Source organism: Zalophus californianus, chromosome 2 (genome assembly GCF_009762305.2).
Source record: "Zalophus californianus isolate mZalCal1 chromosome 2, mZalCal1.pri.v2, whole genome shotgun sequence".
NCBI classification, from domain to species: domain Eukaryota; kingdom Metazoa; phylum Chordata; class Mammalia; order Carnivora; family Otariidae; genus Zalophus; species Zalophus californianus.
The window spans coordinates 63,108,799-63,130,560 of record NC_045596.1 but is presented as its reverse complement, the minus strand read 5'-3'; the positions used below and the strand labels follow the sequence as shown (position 1 = coordinate 63,130,560).

Below are 21,762 nucleotides of genomic sequence, written 5' to 3'. Positions count from 1 at the left end.
AAAACACCTGAAAGTCATGTTGCTTTTTAATATGAAATACAAATACTTAAGTTATATGAGAAAAACAAACATATAACCTTGGATTGAGTAAGATATATTGTGTCCTGTTATAAGAGAAAGACAATATTATTAAAACCAAAGGAATATGAAACATTTATGGAGGAAAGATAAAACTGAGGAAAATTGTATCTCTTCACTTACCATTTTTTTTTTTAATATTTTGCATGGAAGGGACTGCTGGTTGCCCCTCTCACATCCAATTTCCCTTCCTCTTTAACAGAACCCCAATTTTTAGCTGGGCGCAGAGTCCCTCTGTGAGAAATTACATTTCCCATCCTCCCTTGTGGCTAAGTCTGGCCACATGACTATTTTCTGCGGAAGGTATGAAAGCATAATTCCTAGCTGGAAAAGTCCGGAAAGGCTGCTTAAAGGGATTCAGCTCAGCGGAAAGGGTTTTTTCTGTTTTTCTGTCTTCTTTTGGCCTCCAATGGAGATGTGATAACTGGAGCTTTAACAGTTGTTAAAGCCCTGAGATGGCCTGAATAATAAAAGCCACCTGATGGAGAAAACCAATATGATAGCCTGCAAGGCCATGACTAGATGGTCTTTCGCCTTCAGGCTTGCTTTAGGCACTGGTAGTGCACCTTTCTTTCTCTGTGCAGCAAAACCCAATCCTAACTGATAAACTTGCAAGAAAAAAATCCCCACCGCCCGTACTAATATTGAAGTTTAGAGCTTGAACACCTAAAACTACTGAGTAGAATACAAGAGTATAGTTTGAACCACAGGTTTGGTTGTTATCTGTGTGCTTTCTTAGAAAAACCATAGAGATAATTATTTAAACTAACTTCTATTTTTAGTTTTGAAAGTCCTGCTTTTGAAAAAAAAAAAAAAAGAAAAGGGCGCCTGGGTGGCTCAGTTGGTTAAGGGACTGCCTTCGGCTCAGGTCATGATCCCGGAGTCCCGGGATCGAGTCCCGCATCGGGCTCCCTGCTCAGCGGGGAGTCTGCTTCTCCCTCTGACCCTCCCCCCTCTCATGCTCTCTCTCTATCTCTCATTCTCTCTCTCAAATAAATAAATAAAATCTTAAAAAAGTAAATAAAAAAAGAAAGAAAGAAAGAAAAAGAAAAAGAAAAATGGCACCAGATCTCATTAGTTTCTAGATCTCTCTCACTAATATCCAGCAATGGTGTAAGTTTCATCCTAGTCAAAGTATCTATTTTCCACATAGTTTTGCAATGCTTTAAGTTCGTAAAACGTACCCACATAATTAACTCATATGATTCTCATAATAGATCCATGAAGTAAGCAAGACAAACATAATTAGTTCCATTTTTACCACTGGATTCTCCTCTTCACTACTGCATCACTTTGAGGTAGATGAGACTATCATTATGCCTAACACACCTGACATGCTCACATCATCTGACCCAATGCCTTAAAAACAAGTTGGCATTTAATAAGCACTTGCTGGATGCCTAGATGGGTGACTGAATAAGGACACTGAGGCCCAGAGAGGTGACAGGAGGTATCAGGGTCACAACACTGGAATTAAAGTTAGGGTTTCCTCACGCCTATTCTATTTCCCATTACAGTATGTTGCCTCTCCTTAGACATTCAGTCTCCAATTTGCTGAGCTGCCCATTTGGATATGCTGTCAGTGAAAGGCGGTGTTCAGATGGTCATCAATGGTGGACTTCAGCTGATGCCCCAGCACAATATTGCACATACCACAAAAGAGTTTGCTTTCACTGGCAGCTCTCCCAATCTTCACATATTAATGCTGTGCCAACAGCCATTGTCTTTGACAAGTGACTGGCCTGGCAACATAGGATTCCCTCAAACAAAGTCCTTCACATGGATAGCCGGCAAGGAGTTCTACTTCTAGCCTGACACCCTCACACAGCTAGAGTATTTGTTTCACTTGGAAAAATGTTCCAGGAGGCTTTGTATAGTGCTGGTTGTTATGGTTTAACTTGAGGGCTTAAAGATTTGAACTAGGAAACACAAGCGCCACAGTGGACCTGAACATTCAGAACATTTTCTTTCCTCTTAGAGAGCTGAGAAATGAGTAAGAGCCAGATAGACCTGAAATCATCACCCTGTTCACTCCCAGGTATGTGTCTAAAGTAAATGTACATTGTTTTACAGATCACTGGAGAATCTTAAATGATTTCTCCTAAGTCATCAAAGTAGTCAAGATAATAGCTATAGATTCTAAGTCCTAAATTAGTCGGGGAGCTAGTGAGAAGAAATTCTCGGCCTGCCATTTACAACCTGTGTGACTCTGGTGAACTTATTCTCTCTGAACCTCAGTTTTAATGTATTTATAATGGAAATTCTACTCTTCCACTCCCAGAGCTGTTGAAGGTTTAAACAAGATACCATAAAGTGCCCAGCAAGTTGGAAGCCACTCGGTTCCTTTGTTTTTATTCCTTCCTGCTTTTGATACTGGGTCCATTTCAGAAACCCTTGCCACATTCGTGACCAAACAGAAACGCTGAGAAATCCAATATAATCTTTATTAAAACCTGGTTTGCTTTAGCATACACAGGTTTAGAACTTTGCATAAAACAGACAATATACAAAAATACCTAAGAATATCTAGAAGACAGTTGGCCTCGTTTGCTTGACCTGCAGTAATTCTGATTCTTTTGTGTATTTTTGGCCCGGATTCTAGAATAAGAATCAGAATGTCCAGTGGAGACATGTTGGTGCCTCCCACGTTCTCATGCTGCTGACCCAGAACTCCTTACCTATGCTTTTTCATAGTTTACTTTTACTTTATTCAGCAAGTAGTTTTGAAGTGCCAGTTATGTGTCAGTCACTAATAGAGGTGCTGAGAACATAGCAACGAACAAAACAGACAAAAGTTTTCTCTGTCTGTGGGGGAAGACAGACAATAAACCCAATAAACATGCTCTATTGGTGATGGAGAAAAATCAGGTAGGAAAGGAGCTATGGAGTGTTGGGGCAGGGGTTGGCATTATAGCCAGGAAATGTTGTGTAGGAAGACCTGAAGGAGAAATCTGGGAGGAAGATAGAAGGCCATGGGAAGTACAGTGACCCTGAGGAAGGAAAGTGCTGGGCATGTTCCAAGAACAGCAAGAAGGCCGGTGTGGCTGCAGCAGAGAGAACAAAGGAGAAAACAGTAGGACATAAAGTAAGATGAGTGAGGAGGCAGGAGGGGGCGGATCGTGTCTGGGCGTTATAGAGACTTTGTCTTTTACTCTAAGTGAAATAGAAGCCTTTGCTGGGGTTGAGCAGGGAGGTCACATGATCTGACTTATGTTTTAATAGGACCATTCTGACTATTGTACTGAGAAATAGGCTGAAAAGCAATGAGACCAGTAAGGAGATTATTGCAGTAATCCCGTGAGAAAGGAGGCAAATATTTGCTATTGGATTGGATGTGGTGTGTGAGAGACAGAGAAAAAGAACCCCAGGGTTTTTTGGCATGAGAAAGTAGAAGGTGGTGTTGTCATTAACTTAGGTGCAGGAGACTACAGGAAAAACAGGCGCAGGAAAGATCAGCAGTTTGGTATTAGACATACTAAGTTTGAGATGCTTATTAGACATCCAAACAGAGTTGTCATGTAAGCAACTAGATTTCCAGTCAGAGCATAGGGTAGAAATTTGAACTAGAGACATTAATTTGGGTGTTGACAACCTATACATGATATTTAAAGAAGAGAAGACAGATATGGATGTGTAGAGACAGGCAGGTAGTAAGATCAGTAAATAGAGAATTTAATCCCATGGCTCAGAGAACCCGCTCCTTCAAATCATTTGGATGTGAGGTGCCAGGGAAGAAGAGGGAACCACTGAGTTGAGTAGCTTTAAAATCCTTCAAGTGAAAAAGGTGATCAGCTATGGGAGAACACTGGCTAGACTGGGGTCTTGGGTAGGGTGTGACGAAGCTCAAGGGACCACAGGTAAAATGTACAAAATGAGACTACTGAGTAAGAGCATGGAATCCCTGACTCACCCATGGAGTGATTCAGAGAGATCTGCTGGAGGTGCAGACTTCATAATATATTGCTCATACAGCATGGTTTATCTGTTTATAACTAAAAGAAAAATATTAGAGAGGTGACTGGGTGGCTCAGTTGGTTGAACGTCCAACTCTTGGTTTCGGCTCAGGTTGTAATCTCCTGGGTCGTGAGATAGAGCCACATGGGGCTCCGCACTCAGCGGGGAGTCTGCTTGAAGATTCTCTCCCTCTGCCTCTCCCCCCACTCATGTGCGCTCTCCCTCTAAAATAAATAAGTTTAAAAAAAATTCGAGCCCACTCTTTGACTAATTCTACTTCTTGACATGAATTCTAAGGAAATACATTAATTATAATAAAATATTTATATGTACAGATATTTATCACAGTGTTATTTATAAAAATAAAAAATCCTGGAAGCAATATAAGTGCCCCAAGAAGTGGAATGTTTAAATAAATTGCCATCTATACCTGTAGAATATAATATTGTACAGCCATTAGAAACAATGTTTATAATAATACTTAATAACATGGGAAAGGACTATAGTACAATGTTAGATGAAAATTAACATAAAACCATGTATGTATCATGTGATCCTAATTTTATACATTCGTGCGTGCAGAGAACACAGAATGAAAATAAATACACTCAATACTTGTCAGTGGTGGACTTGTGGTTTTTTCCTATGCTATCTATTTCTGATTTTCCAAATATTCCATCAGGAGTAGATATGATTTTTATAATCATATTTTTAAAATTTTTAAATGTTAAGTGAAGATTAAAACAAATTTCTGAGTTGGCCCCAGTCCTCCTTGGGTTGCTCTGTTGGTCATTTCAGTTATAGACTCCATGAGGCCTCCTAAATATTTGGTACCCTGTTCCTAGAACAAGTGGTCAAACATAAGTCATCAGAAAAAAAGGCCCCAGGATGTTGAATACTAGCTGAGCTGGTAGAAGACTTGTGACACGGCTGTGATGGATCCAGGTGTGATATCCTCTGGAGCACTGGTACCTTTCATCCGACTGGAGTTTTACCACTGGAGCTGGCAGTGGGCCCTTATTGCTTCTGGGTACCTAAAACTCATCCTTTGTGCCAGACTATTGTTCACTTATACTCTGAATTCTTCATAGCAGAGTCATTTCCTGTTGAGATCTCTTCAACTTTTCCTCTTTGACCCAGGACTGACTGAAAATTTTCTCTGCTCTACAGGGCATGAAAGATTCTTCACAAAAGTAAGCCATTTAGGGATATGTTAGTCTGTCATGGAAGAAAGGCAAAATGACTGAGAGCTACTTTCATCCATCTGACCTGGGAACGAACAAGAGTAATCACAGGTGGGGCTGCTACCCTAAATCAGTGAGCATATAGCCTTTTCTGGTTTGGTGAATCCATCCAGGTTTTTCCCTGGGAGTCTGGCTTTAATATTTTTCTGCCTCTTTAAGATTGGGAAACCACCCAGGCCTCCCAGCTCTTGGCAAGCAATGGATTGACTTCATGTTGTTACTCAGCACTTTGTTTCTTATTGAAATGCCAGGCTCTGCACAACCGGTTTGTAAAGGCTGAAGATCCTCTGGGCGTGCCCAGAAACATAGCAGCCTCAGGAGGAGAGAACTAAAAAGTACAGAGCGAGAACAGGAGAAAGGCTTTACAGCTCTGAGCAGCTTGAATCAAGCCGATGTCAACAGCCTAGACTCTCGTTAACTCCTTAGAGCCTCTTCTCTCTCTTCTCTTGGTTGCAGTCCCACCTGCTCTTCTGAGAGCACTCTACTGCTGCCTTCCCCCGCCTAATTTAATCTGTTCTTCTGTGTTTCTTAGAACACTTTTGTTTATTTACTTTTTTGGTCTTATCTACTAGTCTTTCCGGTATCATACTTACTTCGGTGTGCTTTATGCATGTATATTTCCCTGCTGGATTATAAGTGTCCTGGACCATTAGAGTGACCCAGTTTAGTTTCCCTCCCTCTTCCTTAGCACAATGCCTTGCACTTGATTAAATAAAGACTGGAGAATGCTGAGTCATGCACAACTCCTACCTTCCTTGGGTGGACCTCAGTTACTCCTGGGTTTGTCATAGCTTCAGCGAAGGCAGTTATCTCCCAGGGTTGCTATGGCGTATAGGAATCTCAACCTTCATTGGCCGGAGTGTCTATCTTTAAATGATAATGAAATAACATGCACTTTAATAGTTCATATACTAACACGGTAAAGGTACTGAAAAGATAGAACCCTGTGGAATGAAAGAAGCAAATTCTTGAAGTATTAATTTCTTTAAAAGAAAATAAATATGCATGTCTAGGGGATTAATTAAACTATTATTGTGGGTAGATAAAATGGGATGTGATGAATTAAAAAGATAGTGTATTTCTACATTATCATGAAAGAGTTTCCAAATGCCTTGTGGGGTTTTAAAAAAATGTCTAAAGTAGTATGTTTATTGTGATCCTTTTTTTCGGTAAAAACAAAGCAAAACAAAAAATAACTTCTATGTAAAAGTATGTGTAAACACACCTGGAAAAAATTGTTCAGAAAAATAATTTGGGAAATTCCATCTCCCATAGCTAGTGTCCATAACAAGAACTGGATATAGCATAATTTCCTAATTGTGGAACATAATTTATATGAACCACTCTTAGTAATAACTAGAACTGATCAGAACTAGCATCATCAGAATAGAGAAAAAGCTGCTGCTTACCCTAGCTATTTCAGATGGAGCTGCAAACAGAAGTGCACAGCAGAAGTGGTAGGACTTCAGAGGGTTCTGACTATGTGGGGTAAAGGGCAAGGAAGGAAGAGTTTGTGTTTGTTATTGTAGTTCTTGATCTGCCATTTTTCTTAAAGCTGCAATAACCAAATACACCTGCAGCTATGAAGACATTTATTATTGAAATTACTATAGAAAAAAAAGCCTATTCTACTGTGAGTCTACAACTTTCTGTTCCCATTAAAATGTTTTTTAAATCTTGGTTTTAAGTTTACATGTGATTTACTTTTGACAGGAGATACAGTCATAAAGGACAAAACCTAAAAGTACCTAGTAGTATTTCTGTAATGAAAATTTTCTCTCCCATTCCTCCTCCCCAGCCACCCCTCTCCAGCCTCGCTCCGTGTTATCTGTTTGTGGTTTTTGATAATTTGAGATTTCTTAGAAAATACACCTATTTGGCGAATGTTGAATAATTATATACTAAAATATAAAATAACTGTACATGGGATTATAGGAAGTATTTATTGCTTTATAGTTTTCAATATAACATTTTTCCCATTAAATAAAAAATTTAATTTCCAAAACCATTTTGTCAAACTCTGACAGACCTCCTGTCCGTATTGTCAATTTTTTTTTTTTTTTAAATAACACCATTTCTCTTCCCCGGGCCTCGGTCTTGGTCAACAGTACAGCCAATACCTTGTGGACATAAAAACCACATCTGATGGGGCACCTGGGTGGCTCAGTTGGTTAAGCGACTGCCTTCGGCTCAGGTCACGATCTTGGAGTCCCGGGATCGAGTCCCACATCGGGCTCCCTGCTCAGCGGGGAGTCTGCTTCTCCCTCTGCCCCTCCCCCTCTGATGTGCGGGCACGCGCGCTCTCTCTCTCTCTCTCTCTCTCTCTCTCATTCTCTCAAATAAATGAATAAAATCTTAAAAAAAAACACATCTAAGTCACATTCTGAAATAAAATTTCTCAAATTTCCACTGGGGTTTCTAATATTATTTGATGCATGCTAATTAAATCAAAATAACTAATTAATATCTAATATGCTTGATCCACTGAAGATGTTTAAAGTAACAGCAATGAAAACAATAATAACTTCTTAAGAGACATTGCCCTCGCTGGGATGGGTAGGAAAAGGTCATATTTATTTTTTTAAATGAGATTTTAAAAAAATCTTGATAACTGGAAGTGGGATGCAAGGTAAATGGCCACATTTAAGTTTTATAAATATGAATTTTAAGCTACTTTTATTATGCCTGGAGTCAAGTGTTCATCCAGGCCTGCTCCAAGGGTGAGAATTTGGGCAACAGACCATTTATCCATAAATATAACTGATCTTCTTTGGAGCAGACTACCTTAGATCTGGAAACGGTCAGCTCTGGTCTTGCTGTAACACTACTCATACATTCAACCCCAAATCTTGTTGTGCTTTCTCTTCTATATTCTCTCCTCCTTCCCTTGTTCTTATCCATCTTCCTTTTGCTTCCGGTAGGAGGCTACTGTAAACTGAGGGTGGTAGAGTTGAATGGGCACAGATCTGGGACTTAGGGAGCCAGGATTCTCATCTAGTCCTCTTCTAAACCAGGTCCCTTACACAAGTCACTTCAGTATTTGGCTCCTCCCTTCCTTCAACACACATTTGCTGAGTTCCCACCATATACTAGAGGCGTTAGGAGGCAAACACGAAATCAGGTATACTTTGGGACTATGCCCCTGGCCCCTCCACCTGTCCCTACAGCAGGTGGATTTCAGGTCAACAGTGGAAGCAGTGAGTGGGTGCAAGTCTGTGGCACTCCCCACCAAGGCGGGGTGCTAAATGTGGGCACTGTGACAAAGGAGGCCCAGAGCAGAAGGCATGGAGTGTGGAAGCGAAACAATGTTGTTGGATGGGACCGGGGAGTAAAGATGACAGCAGTGATTTGGCTCGATGCTCTTGGATCATACAAGCTGTTGTGAGTGCTGCCAGGGTCAGAACACAAAGCTAGTGTGCACACAGTGTGCCTTGGGGGAGCTTGGAAGTCAAGGAGAATCCAGTGAATTTGGAACAAGTAATTTTATAAAATTAACCCTGTAGTTCTATGGAGTAGGGGGGCTCTTTCTCTCCCTAGGACCTAGCATTCCTTATGCTTTGACACTTACTGGATAAATGTATGGATGAAATAGTTTATGGAATTTAGAAGTACTGTAGGGAGCATAGCCTTGGTCAAAAATTGAGAGATTGGTAATAAAGAGCTAAGCATTTTAGCTCATAAAATAATAATGACATCTAAAATGTTGTGACGGGTAGGGTGTTCTTAACAACACTTTTACTTATCCAGAGGGTTCACTGTGAGCCTGGATGGCGCAAAGCATTGGAGGGGTGGAGGGCAGCCCTGTCCCAGCCCCTCTCCAGGACACTGAGGAAGTGGCTCTCCCTCAGGCGTGAGGACCCGGGGAAGGAAAGCTTCAGTGCAGGCCTGTGGCTGATGAAGATGGGCACCGGGTGGGGGCAGAAAAAGTGTGAGGCTTGGAGTCAGTGATTAGAAGGTAGAGCTTCATTTTCACATGTTGTGCTTTACTTCTGGCTAAGCCAAAGATCTTCTGAGACTCTGCTTCCTTTTTTGTAAAACAAGGATTAACTGTGCCTCTCTCTACTCTGTTCTGAATTTCTTTCTTTTAGAAAATTTTCTTGGGGTGTCTGGGTGGCTCAGTCGGTTAAGCGTCTGCCTTCAGCTCAGGTCATGATCCCAGGGTCCTGGGATCGAGCCCCGCATCGGGCTCCCTGCTCAGCGGGAAGCCTGCTTCTCCCTCTCCCACTCCCCCTGCTTGTGTTCCCTCTCTTGCTGTCTCTCTCTCTGTCAAATAAATAAATAAAATCTTTAAAAAAAAAGAAAAGAAAAGAAAAGAAAATTTTCTTGTGTTGGGGCACCTGAGTGTCTGACTGTTGGTGTCGGTTCAAGTCATGATCTCCCAATTCTGAGATGGAGCCCTGCGTCAGGCTCTGTGAGTCTGCTTGGGATTCTCTCTCTCTCTCTCTCTCTCTGCCTCTGCCCCTCCTCCTGCTCACATTCCTCCCCCAATCCTCCCCTCAATAAAAAAAATAAGTATATTTTTTAAAAAAAAGAAAATTTTCTTGTGTTAGAGTTTGCTTGGATACACTGTTCTCTTAAAACACAAATATACTCTGGTAGGGCCTAGTCTTCCCATCAAGAGAAGCACAAGGTATCTTGTCACTCAAACTTGAAACAGATTTGATGCTAGGCATTACTGGAGACAGGTGGGGGGGGTCTCTTCATTGGACTGCTCTGGATTGACAGGTGTTGAGAGTAAACATTCAGGAAATGACTAGTGGGCAGGTCTGAGCATACAGGTATCTAAGCAGATAACAATGCAAGGAAACTGTTCATGGCCTTCACAGACATGATCAAAAGAGAGAGCAAATCACCTGGTGGTGGTTGCAATCCAACCTTTAGCAAAGAACAAAGTCAGGGGTTTCTCCTGGCAAAGGAAAAGCTGAGGGGAGAAAGATTCCAGATCGGAAGAAAGCCAGACAGATGTGACTTTGAATCCTAGCTGTGCTCTTCTTGATGTCCCTTGTTTTTTTCATCTGTAAAATAGTAATTATATTAAACTAAAAGGATTGTTGGGAGGATTAAAAGGCATATGTCAATTCCTGGCATAACATTAACACTCGATAGATGATAGACAATACTATTTATTACAAAGAGTCTCCTGTGAAGATTAGTAAACTCACGGCTGAAAGTGGAGAAGCCCGGAGAGGAGTCAGAGGGGAGGAGGCTGGGGTCTGAGGTCACAGTGAGATTTTTGCCAGGTGCATCAGCATGTAATGCAGATTTTTAATAGGTCATCTGAAAGGCTGGACACCCGAATGGTCAAAATGCACGCAGTCTGGCTGGGATCTGGATGGGCCAGGTAATCCTGTGGGTGAGCCTAGAAGGCTGATTTGTAGGCCCTCTTGTATCCTCAGGAAAAAAGGGGAGGAAGGGAAGCAATTTGCTGGGTCCTGAAGACAGAGTCCAGACATGATTAATTCACACCAGAAACACACTGTCAGAAAATCTTTTTTTCTAAAAAAAATCGAGTGAATGATAAATGGTTTCTTAGAAATGTCGCTCTTTGCCCCCAAACTGTTGAACCCCTACCATCAGACTCCAGTGAGGTTGAGACTCTGGTATTGCCTCCCAGAAGGGGTGATGTACACTCTTGTTTTCCCAAGACAGAAATAACTTTAAGAAAGGATAAAACTAACACAGTGTCCTTGCAAAATAAATAGATAAATAGTATAGGAAAGCATAAAGAAACTATAAAGTATATGCTTTTACATTAATATATATGCTGATACATCTTCATGTATAGGTGAAATGAACACCAGGACACCCTTAAAGCAGGACCCACACTCACTGGGCCGGGTTGAACCCCAGTAACTTTACCTACGAGATGGCGGGACATTGAGCCCCAAAGCAGGAAAGACAGGACTTGGAGTGGGGATCCCTTTGTCTCCCCACAAGCCAGAGCATTTCAGCCCCCACCTTGGAGACCTACTCTCTACCTAAGTCCCAACCACCTGAAGGTGGGTTATGCTCCTCTGGCCAGGCCACCTCTGTTAAAAGAAAGAAATCAGGGGCGCCTGGGTGGCTCAGCGGTTCAAGCGTTTGTCTTTGGCTCAGGCCATGGTCCCAGGGTCCTGGGATCGAGCCCCACTTTGGTCTCCCTGCTCAGCGGGGAGCCTGCTTCTCCCTCTCCTCCCAGCTGGTGCGCTCTCTCTCAATCTCATATAAATAAATAAAATCTTGAAAAAAAGTAAAAAATCATTTTAATTTTCATTCATTTGATTACCGGTGAAGTAAAACTTTTTGTGAATTAATCATCTCCACTAATGTGAATTGTTTACTTTACTCTTATGTTATCCTTTAAAAAATTATTTAACTAATAGGTTGCTTGCCTTTTTCCTTATGGATTTATAAAAGGGTTTTATGTAATAAGATATTAAATCTTTGTCATCTATTTTACTCTTCCTCTGGTTTGTCATCTGTCTTTTCATTTACGCTATTCTTTCTCACACAGGAATTTTATGTTTTTACTTTTATCTCCTTTTCAGTCAATATTTCCACTCTTTGCATGCCCTACAGAATCAAATAGAAGATCCTAAATGTTCAAAATCATGATGCTGGAAATAAAAGGATGGCCAAGGATACAAGGATCTAAATATAACCATCAGATGAGTGGAACAGACAACAGGGATTTTGTAGGCTTTTGTAGCTTCATAAATTCACCAAAGTCCTAAGAACATGCACTCTGGGCTTAGATGAGCTGTTTGAATCCTGGTTCTGTCAGGGTTCTGGGAACCCTGGGAAAACTGGGAAATTTTCTTAACTGTGTCTTTATGTCCTCACCTGTTAAGTGTAGGATTTTTGTGTAGTGTGTAGGAATATTGTGAAGTTTATGGCTACTGTAAACTATCAAGAACGGTTAATTATTCTTGATACCTGAGAGTTTTTAGGGCCTGGCTTACTGAAGAAGTGGGACTAGAACTCGTCCCAGGATGGGCATGAACGAGACTAGACTAGAGAGGGGAGAAAATTTGAACCCAGGGGCCCCGAGGATCTCAACCTTGTGTGGAACAAGGTTGAGATCCTCAGGACTGGGTGCTCTGATGAATGCTGCAGAGTCACCTGGAGGAGTAGCCCTCAAGGGGGCCGTGGAGGACATGTAAGAGGGACAGAAAGCAACAATTAGGGAAAGAAAACAAAGGAAAGATGAGCTGGAAAAAAGAAAGAACTCATCAGAATCTCCTGTAGGATGGGCTATTTTAAATAAAAAGAAGAAACTGGATGAAGGTGTCTCAGCCATTGCATAAAAGGAAAGCATGAAATTCAAGCCACAATTAAAAATTTAAAAAAAGAAAGAAAGAAAAAGAAAAAGCTGCCAACAATTGGTACTGAAATCAAACTGAAGACGAAATGTGCCCCAGCGCCATCTAAATGGCTAACATGGAAATGACCAGTAGTAACGAGTACTGGAACAAAAGGACTTGCTGCTGGTAGGAGTGTAAATGGGGACAGATCCTCTGGACAACTGTTTAACAGGGTCTGCTCTAGCTGAACATACACACAACCTGGCACCCCGCAGCTCCACCAAACAGAAACACATGGATTTGGTCACCAACAGACATACGTGTTACTAACAGCACGAATCATAAAAGTCCCCAACTGGGAACTACCCAAAAGCCCCTCCATTGAGGTTGGATAGACACACCATGTCTGTCCTCCCAGTGGGAGACAATGCAGCAATGAGGATGCAGAAGTCACGACCACACGAATGAATCTCACAAAACTGAATGAAAGTAATGGACACAAAAGAGTGCTCACGTGTGATTCCGTGTGATTCCATTTATACACAGGTCAAAAACAGGCACCACTAATTTGGGTGTTAGATGTTGTCTTAGTTGGTTCAGGCTGCTATAACAGAATACCACTGACTGGGCGGATGAAGCAACAAACACTTATTTCCTATGGCTCTGGAGGCTGGGGAGTCCAAGATTAGGGGACCCAGCAGATTCAGTGTCTGGTGAGAACCTGCTTCCTGGTTCAGAGACAGGATCTTCTTGCTGCGTCCTCACATTGCAGAGGGGACAAGGGAGCTCCCTGGGGTCTCCTTTATAAGGGCATTCATTCCAGTCAATTCCAAAGGGCCTACATCCAAATACCATCACACTGGGGACTAGATTTTCAACATATGAATTTGGAGAAGGACATAAACATTCAGTCCATAGCAGAAGTCAAGATATGGTTATTTTTGAAGGGTTGTTCTGTTGACTAAAGGGGGCACGAGGCTGAGAGAGGTCTTTGGATGTGCTGGAATTGTTCAATTTCTTAATTTAGGTGATGACTGCTTATATATGTTCAACTTGTCAAAATTTATCAAAGTGTCCACTGATGGCATTTTTATGTATTTAATTCTCCATTGAAATGAGAAATATTTGCCCATATTAGAAATATTGGCCCATTAATAGAAATTATTGAAAACCCTTTGTTTACTTATAGAAGGTTTAGCTGCTTGTTGTCGGCTTTATGTTGCTATAGACACAGATCTTGATTCTCATTTTCTGTATTTATAAAGTGTGTATAATAGTACCTGTTTCACAGTAGGTAAGATAGATGGACAAGCTTTGAAAATGATGAACTTGCATACAAATGGCTAGGGGGAGAATGCCTTGTCCCCACTGCTGATGTTTTCTTGCTATTAGCACAACAGCCCTGCTCTCCCCTACCAACCCCACACTCCTGCCAAGAGGGTGAAACTGATTGGTAAGTTTGGCAAGTATAGCACATCCCTCTTCAGCCTTCCCTCTTGGAAATCCCCCTGTCCAGCACAAAAGGTTACTGAACCTTAGGGAGGTTGTGTGCATTGTCCAAATTTAGACAGATAATGAGTCACAGAATTTGCACTCAGGTCTCTGACTACCAAGATCATCCTTTTAACCATTTCATTATATTGGCTGCCTAATAAATACCATATTAGCATAAAATGAATGCTGAGTTGTATGGTGCAGCTAAGAACACAATAGGAATTCAGGGAAGGGACTCTTCTCTACTGTCTGTGAACGGGGAGGCAGGTTCCCACCAGACGCCGAATCCGTAGTTCAGGAGGACTACACAAAAGACTATAGGGGGTCGACACCTGCTGAATTCTCTCTGCGTAAACTCCAGGGGCCAATAAAGCTGAATTAGCACTGACTTCTTTCCAGGCCACACGAGAAGAGGGGTCTGTTTTTGGCCAAAAGGCCAGCAGAGTTTAACCTCAGTGCCACTTGGCAGGGCCCCAGCGCTCACCTGGTTTCTTCCTTGGTTCAGTTGCATTTTGTCTTGTACCTTTGTTTTATTTTATTTTATTTTATTTTTTTATGTTATGTTAATCACCATACATTACATCATTAGTTTTTGATGTAGTGTTCCATGATTCATTGTTTGCGTATAACACCCAATGTTCCATTCAGTACATGCCCTCTTTAATACCCATCACCAGGCTAACCCATCCCCCCAGCTCCCTCCCCTCTACAACCCTCAGTTTGTTTCTCAGAGTCCATAGTCTCTCATGGTTCATCTCCCCCTCCAATCTCCCCCCATTCGTTTGTTGGTGTTTGCCTCTGAATTCTGGGATTTACCTCATGTGCCATTCTAAGGGATGAGATGAGACAGGAAGCCTATTTTCAAGCACTTGACACCTGAGACTATGCAAAGGGTATGTGAACAGCATTTCACAAAGGAAGATGATTTATTTTTATTGAGGTATCATTTATATTCGAGAAACAACATTGATCTTAAATGTTCAGTTGGAGGGTTTCGACAGCTTTATACATCCATGAAACCACTACCCAAAACAAGATATGGAACACTTTTGTCGCCCCAGAAACATACTGTATGATTTTGTGTGTATGTGTGTCTGTGTTTGGCTTTCTTCACTCAACATACTATTTTTGAGATTCATCCGTGTTGTTGCATTTATCAGTAGTACGTTTCTTTTTATTGTCGAGAAGTAATCCGTTGTATGGATGTACCACAATCTGCTCATCCATTCTCCTGTTGGTGGACAGTTAGGTTATGTATAGCTTTTGGCTTTTATGACTAAAGCTGCTATGAACATTTTATGAAAGTCTGTGTTAGCATAGGTTTTCATCGCCCTTTGGTAAATGCCGAGGAATGGAACACTTAGGTGACAGGGTGGATGTAGGTTTATCATTGTAAGGGACTGCCAAATAATTCTCCAAAGGGTTGAGCCATTTTATATTCATACCATCAGTGTTGCCGTGCATCTCGAAGGAAAGTTGTGTACAAAGCCAAACTATGATGACATCTTAGTAAAGAACATCACAGTGCCTAGGGTGGGAAAGATTCCGTGGGAATCATTTGGAAGGAGGAAAAAACAGCCAACAGAGGAGAGTGGATTGGCACTCACAAATAGTATTCACCAGGAAGCCAGCCCAAGGGGACCACGTGGGCAGCAGGCTCCATAGCTACCCATCAAGGCTGTGTTCTCAGCTGATGACATTCAGTCCACATGCCAAACCCTCTGTCCATGATCCAAGCAATCTGGGCAACTTATTGTTTTTCCTCAAGTTGTGCCTCATTGAAATTCTTTTTGAAGTGTCCCTTTCAGTCACAAGTTCTCTCTCTTGTCCGGAAGCCAAGATCGTGAAGCTTAGTATAGCAGGGCTTTCTGAATGTGTGCTGCAGGCTTCACCTCTAGCTGTAGAGTCAAAGCTCGCTAACCTGCCCCAGCTCCTGATCAGCTGCCCCCCTGGCTTCCCCAAGGCTGAGAGCAAGTTCTTGTTCATCTTTTGGCTTCCTCCCCCCAGGTTACTTTTAGCAAGATTTCAGTTTGGTTTTTTATGCTATTACATTCAAGGGAGGGCAAAGCCTTTGGCTCTGTTTTAAAATGTGCTCGTTTTAAGACAAAACTTCATTCTCTCCAAGTTTTTCTTTTAGGTTATCATGACAGAGGTCAAAAATGGTGGGGACTAGTCCCCAAAGGAATTAATCTTAACTTTCTCCAGGATCAGCCATGCCTACTCATATATTCTATGATATTGGTAAAAATTCTTGCTAAAGTAGGTGGCCAGCAGTCCTTATTCTTTAGCCAAATTCTGGAAGAGAGGGTGAGGGCTCCAAATTTGGGCACAACCAGGTTTCAACATCTATTACCCTTATTCTGTTCCTCTAATTGGCACTCACTGTAAGCGCTTGGTGATAAAAATACAAGCCCTCATTTTCTTCTTCGTCCTTCCCTTACAATGAAGGATTTGTCCCTCCTCCTTTCAAAGGCAAATTCATCCACATGTGTTCTGGATCCCACTCTGTCCTGCCTTCTCAGAGAATGTGTTCAGTTGGTTATTACCTGCAGCTGAAATGATCGTCCTTCTAAATTCAGGCTTCTCCTTCCGCAGTATACGGTTGTTGCTAGAAAGTAGCTGGCCAGCCAGAAACCATGTTCCCCAACCTCCCTTGCCTTTAGTTCTTGTCAATATAATGTGATGAGAAGTGATGTGGATTACTTCTTGACCAAGTAGCTTAAAAAGAAGGAATGGTTCTTCTCCCTTCTGCTTACTTGATAAAGGGCACAGCAAACATGGAACCCAGATACTAAAGGTGGGGGAGGGGTCCACAAGATGGCTAGAGCCTGGGTCTCTGAATCATCAGTTGGAGAGTCCCACCTGCCATTAAGAGCTTCTGTCTTAAGAACTTAATATGAGTGAGAAATTTCTACTGTGTCTGACCTATTATATATTGCTGGATCCTTTTGTCATAGTGGGTTATCGTTAATCATTACCCTAACTAGCACATTATTTTTCTTTACATCTTCCACATTTCTCTTTAGTGGAATCTATCTGCATTCAGACATAACTAAGCATCACCCATCTTACAACCAACACCACACCCCCTAAAAACCATCCTTTGACTGCGCGTGCCTGGTCAGTTTTCTCTTTACTTCTTTTCACAGACAATTGTATTAGGAAAGTTGTCGATGCAAAGTCTTCATTGCTTGCTTCCTTTTCATTCTTTACCCCAATCTATATGGCTTCTTTGCCACCCTCCTTTAAAACCGCTCTTGCTGAAGTCCTTAAGAACTGCCATGTTTCTAAATCCAGCAGACACTTTTTGGTTCTGACTGTAATTCTCAGGATTTGACCTAGGTCACTTCTGCCTTCACTACATACTATCTTCTCTTGGTTTCTTAAAAACCCATCTCTTACAGGAATGACTCACAGGCTTTTTAAATTTATCATATCCAAAACTGATCTCCAACTCCTACCCCTCCATTTTCCTTCTCAATAAATGGTAGTTCCATCCACCCAGTGGCTCATGCCAGAAACCTGAGGGTAATTTTTGGTACACCCTTCTTTCTCACCACCCATAGCCAATCAATCATCGTATCTTGCCATTTCACCTCCTTATTTTTGTCAAATGTAGCTACTCTTCATCTCCACTCTTCCCCACAACCCCTTCCATTCTCCATATATATGATTACAAACATATATCAGGTAACACCACTTTCCTTTTAAAATCCTTCAGAAAATTCCCACTGCATTTTAGAATAAATTCCCTGATCCTTAATAGAGCATACAAATCCTCACATGATCTCGCCCCTGCAATGTCTTTAGACTTATCTAGCACTCACATCCCTTTGCTCATTATATTCCAGCTTTGCTCCCAAATCTTTGAAATCAGCAAGTTCTTTCCTACCTCAGAACCTCTCTAACTGCAAGAACAAAAATCAACTCAAACAGACTGAAGCAAAAAGGAAATATAGTAGCTCACATAAGTGTGAGCCCAATAAGCAGCTGACTTCAGGCATAACTTATTCCAAGAACTCAAGTTATGACTTTAATGCCCTGTTGCTTCATTTTTTAGCTCTGCTTATCTTTGATTCCTTCTTAACATGACTGTCATCATGTGGGCAAGATAGCCACTGTCAGAGATGTCTATTTGTGCAGTGAAAAATTAACCTTACCCAAAGAGAGGTGCAGACTTTTTCCTCGGCTTCTGGGAAGTAATCTCTAAGCCCTTGGTATGTCATGCTTGATAAGAGTGTCTCTGTTTACCTGGGGGCCATAGGCCAACCAGACCATAACAATATGAGTTAGGGTGGGGGGTTTGAGCAAAATCAGCAATGTGATTTAAGGTGGAGACTTTGAGTTGGGTGCCATCAGTTGACCTCTGGAGACTGAGATCAGCCCTGAGTTCAATTAATCATGCTTAGGTGATGAAGCCCCAATAAAAACTCTGGACACTGTGTGTGTGTGTGTGTGTGTGTGTGTGTGTGTGTGTGTGTGTGTGTGTTTACACATAGATGCCAAGAGTCATGCTATCCTAACTCCACAGGGAGAGGACAACTGAAAGCTCCAGGTTTGCTACCCTACTGGCCAATATGCTTTTTCTTTTGGCTGATTTTAATCTGCATTCTTTCCTTGTAATAAACTGTAATCATGAGTATAGCAGCTTTGAATGAGTTCTTTGAGTCCTAGTGAATTATCAGAAGTGAGGGTAGTTTGGGGAACTACCAAATTAGCAGTTGTTGTCAGAAATGAGGGTAGTCTTGAGTGGACTATGCCCCCTCTCACCGTACAGTGGGCAAACTCTCACATTATTAAACATTCTTTGCTTAATAACCACAGCTAAATGGTTCTGGTTTTTTTTTTTTTTTTTTGATGTTCTATAAGAAAACAGTCCAGGGAACATCTTAGCTAGCTAGCTTGAAATGAACCAATCACCATTGCTTGGGAAGGAGAGTGCTGTGATCAGTCTCATTCAGATATCTAGTGGAATCTATCAAAACAACAGGCAATGAGTTCCCCACAGGAGAGAAGGTTTGGATTACCGAAAGAAAGGATAGGGTTGCTGGTGAACAAAAACAGTAGACTTTTAGTATGGGACTTTCCCACCAGCATTTCCCTCTGTAACACTCCTGAGTCTGATTCACCACCGCCACCCCCACCACCACTTTCTAATGACTAATCTTTCAACTGACTAATCTACTCATCATTTGGGTTTCAGATTAAATGTCACTTCAACAGAGAGGCCTCCTTCTTTCATTCCTCTCCATCGAAATGTTTTGTAGCTCTTATCAGTTTGTGATTACAGATCCATTTGTGTGATTGTTAGCTTAATATCTTAATGCTACCTTAACTCTAAGCTGTATTCCGAACCACATCTAGCCTGTTCATCACCTAGTAGGTACTCAAAAATATCTGTGGAAGGAACGAATAAGAATGAAAAAAAAATCTGTTAATGGATTACCTACATCTCAGATCTTATGCTAACTCTTCAAATGTTCCTTTTTAGTAAGATGTCAGTAAATGAATATCTGGTTAAACTTTGGACTCAGTTGTTGGAACCAATAAAAGAAACTTACCTCAATTTTACAGTCAGGAATTCAAGAACTGCATAACCTTTAGAAGTAAAAAATCATTGGGTGAATTAGCCTCATCACCATTTACTAAAACAAAACGTGTAATATTTATATGGAAATATGTCTCTTGATAAACCCAATAAAACCATGTGCTCATCTTGCATAGTGTTTTTATCTGATTTTAGCCACACAATAACCCATTGAGATAAGTAATGCAGGCAGATGTTTCTTTCATCTAACAGAGGAAAAAAAAAAAAAAAAAGCCTGAGAACCAGAAAGGTAAGACGAATTACTCATGATCACATGGAAAACTTAGTGGTCAAAACAAGATTATTACTCAGCCATCCTGAAGCCTAGTCCTATACTCTTTCTACCAATCCCGATGGTGCTCATCTTCTGCCTTACTGGCAATACACACTGCTGTCCCCTACAGTTGTGGAATGTGTCAAAAGCCACGGTAATCAATGTAGTAAATTTGAATATGAATAAACTTTAGATTTTTCCCTATTTTGTGGGCATTTCTGATTTTTGGGACTTTTAGCATTCTTCATAACACTCCCTGAGTTTTATTTGGGAACTTCATCCCCATTCTCAATCCAGTGGTTCTAGTGATTTTCCCATCCCCAACCCAGAGGTACTCTGGCCAATGAGAGCCTAATATTCTTTAGGCTCTAGGTTTGGATACAGGGATGACACATGGCCCATAACAGCTTTTAAGATTCAATGAAATCTTTGCAAAGGCTCTGGGATAGGGGCAGACACTCTTTCTCAATGGGCTTGACCCTGAGACGGTATAAAGCTGGAATTTCGGCACTCATTTGCTTCCATATGGAACTGGAGGCTGAAGCCAGTCAGTGGAAGGCAGAGCCGAGAGATGAAGAAAAACTATATCCTAACAATACTTTTGAACCCTGAATTTGTGTCTAAAGCCCACATGACCCCTGGATTTTTAACTACATAATCCAAATAAATTCCTCCTCTTGAGTAAGGCGGTTTGAGTAAGATTTTCTGTCTTTATCATTCAGAAAGCTCTTAACTAAAATATCCTATAATAACAGGGGAGACCCAAGGTCCTGACAGCAGGGCCACCGGCGCCATTGCCAAGAAGAAGCTTGCAGAGGCCAAGTATAAGGAGTGAGGAATTGTCTTGGCTGAGATGTTGAAGCAGTTGGACAAGTTCAAGACCAACCTGGAGGAATTTGCCAGCAACCACAAGCAGGAGATCCAGAAGGATCCTGAGTTCTGGGTGCAGTTCCAGGACACGTGGGCCACCACTGGGGTGGATTGTCTGCCCTCTGGAAAAGGATTTTGGTCCGAGATGGTAGGTGTGGGAGCTTTCTATTGCAAGCTGGGAATCCATCCACATGATTGAAGTGTGTGTGGCCCCGAAGCACAGGAATGGAGGTCTGCTAACTCTGGAGGAACTACAGCAAGACGAATTAAAGGGAAGGGGCAGATTCGCACAGGATGTCAGCCAAGGCGAATTGATCAGGGCCATGAAGAAAGTTAAGGCACCTGGCACTGGCTTCGAGGTCATTCCCCGTGGGTGGCACCCACCGCATTCAGTCGGCTCCAGCTGAGCTCAGTGTGGGTCACCCTGTGGTGCCCCAGCTGGCAGGAAAGAATGGCTACGTGACCGTCAGTGATATCAAAGCCAGTCTTAAGTGGGAGGCCAAGCGCTAGCACACCTGCTGAAGGAAGGGCGGGCCCGGCTGGCCCTGTGGCCCCGCGGGAGGCTGGCCGCTGGCTGCCAAGCTCTTTTTGCTGCTGACCTCTCCTCTCGGTCCGTAACAGCAGAGGACCAGAGAAGCCCTCCCTGACTCTGGGGCTGCAGCAGGGGGCACGGCAGCAGGCAGGGAGAAGGTGGGGAGGAGCTGTTGGTGAATAAAACCTGAACAGCTTTTTTTTTTTTTAAGAAAGAAAATAACATATCCTACAATAAGGAATTTTCATTCAATTGTCTTCCCATGCTCTTTCTTGACAGAGAGAGGGGGAAAGTGCAGTAACAGCTATTTCCTGCAGAATGGCATTGCCTATAACAATAGATCTGGCTACAAAAAACCCCAAACAACACCCACCCCAAGAGAAAACAAATAAGAAGTCACTTTACGAGGATTTAGTTGCATGTTCCTTGTCTGAAGAGCCTTATTT

The 21,762-nt window shown here is 41.9% G+C and overlaps 1 pseudogene; it reads left to right on the top strand.

The window, feature by feature from the left end:
* The first annotated feature begins 8,412 nt into the window (after positions 1-8,412).
* LOC113925545 lies at positions 8,413-21,294 on the top strand (annotated as a pseudogene).
* The last annotated feature ends 468 nt before the right edge of the window (positions 21,295-21,762 follow it).